This window comes from Pleurodeles waltl, chromosome 3_1 (genome assembly GCF_031143425.1).
Source record: "Pleurodeles waltl isolate 20211129_DDA chromosome 3_1, aPleWal1.hap1.20221129, whole genome shotgun sequence".
Taxonomy (NCBI): Eukaryota; Metazoa; Chordata; class Amphibia; order Caudata; family Salamandridae; genus Pleurodeles; species Pleurodeles waltl.
The window spans coordinates 884,289,740-884,295,739 of NC_090440.1; positions in this window are offsets into that span (position 1 = coordinate 884,289,740).

The window sequence follows — 6,000 nt, forward strand, 5'->3', positions numbered from 1 at the left end:
TGTTCTCCACATGACTCATCCCCATTTACATTGCGGGGCCTACAGGACTGACCTAGAATCCCTAAATAAGACAATAGGATAAGGATTGGCCAATCCAAAGATGGTGATACAATTAAAACCCACTCATGGACGAAAACAAATGATTGGGCAGCGCATCACACCTTGCTATGTGTTAAACACACAGGAGTCCTTCACACATCACCAACAAACACAACACATAACAGACATATCAACACTTACTGGAGTTGTCTGGGTCCTCGAATGTAGCCACCTCACCAACAGTGTAGGGTGCGGGTCCACCTGTAAGGCATGGAAGGGAGAAATGTGCTCAAAATCTGTGCATTGTCCAACAATTCCAAAGACAAATACAGTGTGTAAGATTACATAAGTAAGTAAAGCCAATCAGACATGATGATACTGCATCCGATATAGCACGACTAACATCTACATACCATGGGTCTCCTGTGAGTTTTACACACATATCTGCACACATGCAGTGGCCCTAACTTTCATGTGGTGGCAAACATGCCCCTTCATTAGTGAGCAGACATAATAATGGAGTGTATTCGTCTCATCATGTGTATCGAAGAGAGACATCCAAAGCAACTTTCCTTGAATAGTGCATTACCAGTCAACCAGCCATTGTACCCATGACAAATTCATGACACACAGGTACAATGTACAGAGGGGCAGGTACAGTTGTAAGCCCTTATGTTGTTACAGTTTCTTCATTTGATGTGGCCCAGCTATGATGAGTTGCACCAACCATAGAGATATGAACCCATGTGCATACCTTTGCCCAGCCATCCGTAAATGAAAGGTGGAACAACAAACACCAAATACCAGTCAAAGATTTTAGCTGAGGGCAGCTTGAACTTGTCCCCTGTGTCTCCAAATCCAGATCTGACATGTATCTGAAATGACGAAGGGCCACAATAATCCGTAAGATTTATAGAACTTCTGTGATCACTTTCCTTACACACTCAGCAGACACACATGAGACATATGTTTTGGCCACATTGCTATCATCAATTGACGTGAAGCCTGCACTCATTTTCAGCCTCATGTAGTGTTTAGAAAGTCAGTCTAGCTGTTGTGTCAACAAATGTTGGTAATGATTTTTAAAATCTATACCTCACAGGCAAATGTGACCTATATCTATACATAATTGGCTCCTGATTTGTGTTGCTGTTTGACACAAAGGCGGCACCAACTTACATTAACCTTTTCGGTGCGGGTGTCGGCCACTGGCCGACGCCCACACACCCTCCCTGGTGCGGGTCACGACCAGTGGCCGACACCAGGAAGGGTATTAATAAATCCTCGGATGCGTTGCACCCGAGGATTTTTTTTTTTTTAAACTTCCCCCGGGAGACACGGAAGCTTCCGTGTCTCCCCCCGCCCCCCACCCGCCCCTTTGTGACGTCAGCGCGCCGCGAGGAGCGCTGACGTTTCAAAGGTGTTTTCCCCATCAAAGCAGGAAGCAGCCTTGCGGCCGCTTCCTGCTTTGATGGGGAAAACGGCCTTTCCCACGTTCGGGAAGGCCTCGTAAGAAAGGGGAGAGTCTCCCCTTTCTTACGAGGCCTTCCTGAAAGTGTTTCCTGGCCCCCGATCGCAGCACAACTGCGATCGGGGGCTAGGAAACACTTTCAGGAAGGCCTCGTAAGAAAGGGGAGACACTCCCCTTTCTTACGAGGCCTTCCTGAAAGTGTTTCCTGGCCCCCGGTCGCAGCTGTGCTGCGATCAGGGGCCAGAAAACACTTTCAGGTTTCCTGGCCCCCCGATCGCAGCTGTGCTGCGATCGGGGGGCCAGGAAACACTTTGAAAAGGCCTCGTAAGAAAGGGGAGAGTCTCCCCTTTCTTACGAGGCCTTCGGAAAGTGTTTCCTGGCCCCCGATCGCAGCACAGCTGCGATCGGGGGCCAGGAAACACCACTAGACACCAGGGATTTCACTTTGGGGGGGCGGCCCCCCGGAAAGCGGGCCGCCCCCCCGGCATAATTTTTATTAAAAAAAAAAGGTAGGTGCCCCCTGGAGGGGGCGGATCGCGCCCCCCCAGGGGATTTTTTTTTTTCCAAAAAAAATAAATAAATAAATAAAATAAAATGACAGGGGGTCGCCCGTGGGCAGGGTGACCCCCTGTGGGGGCAATATTTTTTTTTAGATGTTGTAGGGTTTCCCTGGGGGCCATTTTGGCCCCCAAGGAAACCATACAACAACTAAAAAAAATAGATTTATATATAGATCTATATATATCTATGTAGATACATATATCTAGGTACATGGATATATCTATAGATATATCTATGTAGATAGATAGATATATATATAGAGGTAGATCTATATCAATCAAAGAGATTTATAAAGCGCGCTACTCACCCGTGAGGGTCTCAAGGTGCTGGGGGGGGACGGGGGGAGGGAAAGGGGCTGGGAGGTTCACTGTTCGAAAAGCCAGGTTTTGAGGCCCTTCCTGAAAAGAAGTAGGTTTTGGGTCTTGCGAAGGTGGGTTGTGAGGGCGTTCCAGGTTTTGGGTGCAAGGTAGGAGAAGGATCTGCCCCCGGTGGTGGTGTATTTGATGCGGGGGACAGAGGCGAGAGAGAGGTCAGCTGAGCGGACGTTTCGTGTGGGGGTGTGGAAGGTGACTCTCGTTGAGGTAGGCAGGGCCTGTGTTGTGGAGTGATTTGTGTGCGAGGATGAGGATCTTGAGGGTGATCCTTTTGTCAATGGGGAGCCAGTGGAGGGATTTGAGGTGTGGAGAGATGTGTTCGTGTCGGCGGAGGTCGAGGATGAGTCGTGCTGCTGAGTTCTGGATGCGTGTAGTTTGCTCTTGAGTTTTAGAGTGGTGCCGGCGTAGAGGGCGTTTCCGTAATCAAGCCTGCTGCTGATGAGTGCGTGAGTGACAGTTTTTCTGGTCTCTGTGGGGATCCATTTGAATGTTTTTCAGTATACTGAGTGTGTTGAAGCATGAGGAGGTAAGAGCGTTGATTTGTTGGGTCATCGAGAGGGAGGAGTCTAGGATGATGCTGAGGTTGCGTGCGTGGTTGGCGGGGGTGGGTGCAGTGCCTAGCGTGGTGGGCCACCATGAGGGTTCCCAGGTGTTTTTGTGTGGGCCAAAGAGGATTATTTCGGTTTTGCTTGAGTTGAGTTTCAGGTGGTTGGCTGTCATATATATATCACTTTTGTCAATATGTGTGTGGTTTCCCTGGGGGGAAAAGGGTCCGACTTGTCTAGTGGCAGTTTTAGTGCCATAAAGAAGCGCAGAAGGTTTATATGCCTACTGCAAAGAGCAAATCTGTATTTTAGGTAAATAGCTGAGTACATTAGTAAAGTCTATGGAGAGATGAAGGGCACTTTTGCTGGGTGGTAATGAGGGAATCCGAGGAGGAGGGAGTGGGAGCACCAATAATGATTGTTGGACTGGGCGCAGGAGGTGCTAAAGACTGTGACGAATGGTATGTGACAAGGTGTTTTTTGAGTGTCTTGAAAGTACGTGCTGATTGAGGGAAGAAGCACAGGTAAGGTGGCCTCTACTGTTGCACGTATCTCACACACACCATCGATTTTGTGACTGTCTACGTAGGCTAGTGTTTTAGAGCAACAGTTTAGCCAATAGCAGAGATGGCATCTTGATGGATGACTGCTGCCTGCACTCGGGTTACAGAGGACCGCTCTGACATAGGATCAGAGACTGAGACATCAGATACTGAGACAGTATCTGAGGGATAGGACAATGGCGCAGACTCTGGGAATGATTTTTCAGTCAGAGGAGTCCCATTCGATAACTCCTCTTCCAGTACATTATGAGGGAGGTGATGAAGACAGTCCTGCTGTCCCTTCGCAAGCTGTTCGTGCAACTGGGTAATAGTGGGTTAGCCCAACCCAGAGAGCAGGTGAATGCGGCGGCAAGCAAAGAGAGAGTGCTCTCTTGGGAGCTCCCCAATTTAGTTCAGCCCCAAATTCCACCACCCAAATCATATTGTGGAGACATCAAAATTGACTATGGCAAAACAAACTGGTTTTGTAAGGCAGGCACCTGTGTTTTTGGTCTTGGATTCGGCGGCCATATAGAGAAACACACTAAATCCAAACATTTCTGGAAACTAGACATTCTGGGGAGTCCACAGAGGTGTGACTTGTGTGGATTCCCCAAAGTTTTCTTACCCAGAATACCCTGCAAAGCTAAAATGTTGGAAAATAACTCCATTTTTCTCGCATTTCTGTCACACAAACTACAGGAATATGCTGGGATCCACAACATTCCTACCACCCAGTGACTCCTCACCTGTCCTGATAAAAACACTACCCCACTTGAGTGCCTACACCTAGTGCCTGTGTCAGGAATGGATCACCCCAGGGTCAACAGCTGCCTCACGTAAGGACCAACATTGACCGTTGTGTGATCTATTCCAGTCGCAGGCACCAGGCCTAACCACACAAGTGAGGTATGATATTTATCGGGAGACTTGGGGGAACGCTGGGTGGAAGGAAATTTGTGGCTCCTCTCAGATTCCAGAACTTTCTGTCACCGAAATGTAAGGAAAACGTGTTATTTTAGCCACATTTTGAGGTTTGCAAAGGATTCTGGGTAACATAACCTGGTCCGAGCCCCACAAGTCACCTCATCTTGGATTCCCCTGGGTTTCTAGTTTTCAAAAATGTGCTGGTTTGCTAGGTTTCCCCAGGTGCCGGCTGAGCTAGAGGCCAAAATCCACAGGTAGGCACTGTTTTCTATGAAAAAATGTGATGTGTCCACGTTGTGTTTTGGGGCATTTCCTGTCGCGGGCGCTAGGCCTACCCACACAAGTGAGGTATCATTTTTATCGGGAGACTTGGGGGAATGCTGGGTGGAAGGAAATTTGTGGCTCCTCTCAGATTCCAGAACTTTCTGTCACCGAAATGTGAGGAAAACTTGTTTTTTTAGCCACTTTTTGAGGTTCGCAAAGGATTCTGGGTAACAGAACCTGGTCTGAGCCCCGCAAGTCACCCCTCCTTGGATTCCCCTAGGTCTCTAGTTTTCAGAAATGCACAGGTTTGGTAGGTTTCCCCAGGTGCCGGCTGAGCTAGAGGCCAAAATCTACAGGTAGGCACTTCGCAAAAAACACCTCTGTTTTCTTCCAAAAATTTGGATGTGTCCACGTTGCGCTTTGGGGCGTTTCCTGTCGCGGGCGCTAGGCCTACCCACACAAGTGAGGTATCATTTTTATCGGGAGACTTGGGGGAACGCTGGGTGGAAGGAAATTTGAGGCTCCTCTCAGATTCCAGAACTTTCTGTCACCGAAATGTGAGGAAAACTTGTTTTTTTAAGCCACTTTTTGAGGTTTGCAAAGGATTCTGGGTAACAGAACCTGGTCCGAGCCCCACAAGTCACCCCTCCTTGGATTCCCCTAGGTCTCTAGTTTTCAGAAATGCACAGGTTTGGTAGGTTGCCCTAGGTGCCGGCTGAGCTAGAGGCCAAAATCTACAGGTAGGCACTTCGCAAAAAACACCTCTGTTTTCTTCCAAACATTTGGATGTGTCCACGTTGCGCTTTGGGGCGTTTCCTGTCGCAGGCGCTAGGCCTACCCACACTAGTGAGGTATCATTTTTATCGGGAGACTTGGGGGAACGCTGGGTGGAAGGAAATTTGTGGCTCCTCTCAGATTCCAGAACTTTCTGTCACCGAAATGTAAGGAAAACGTGTTATTTTAGCCACATTTTGAGGTTTGCAAAGGATTCTGGGTAACATAACCTGGTCCGAGCCCCACAAGTCACCTCATCTTGGATTCCCCTGGGTTTCTAGTTTTCAAAAATGTGCTGGTTTGCTAGGTTTCCCCAGGTGCCGGCTGAGCTAGAGGCCAAAATCCACAGGTAGGCACTGTTTTCTATGAAAAAATGTGATGTGTCCACGTTGTGTTTTGGGGCATTTCCTGTCGCGGGCGCTAGGCCTACCCACACAAGTGTGGTATCATTTTTATCGGGAGACTTGGGGGAATGCTGGGTGGAAGGAAATTTGTGGCTCCTC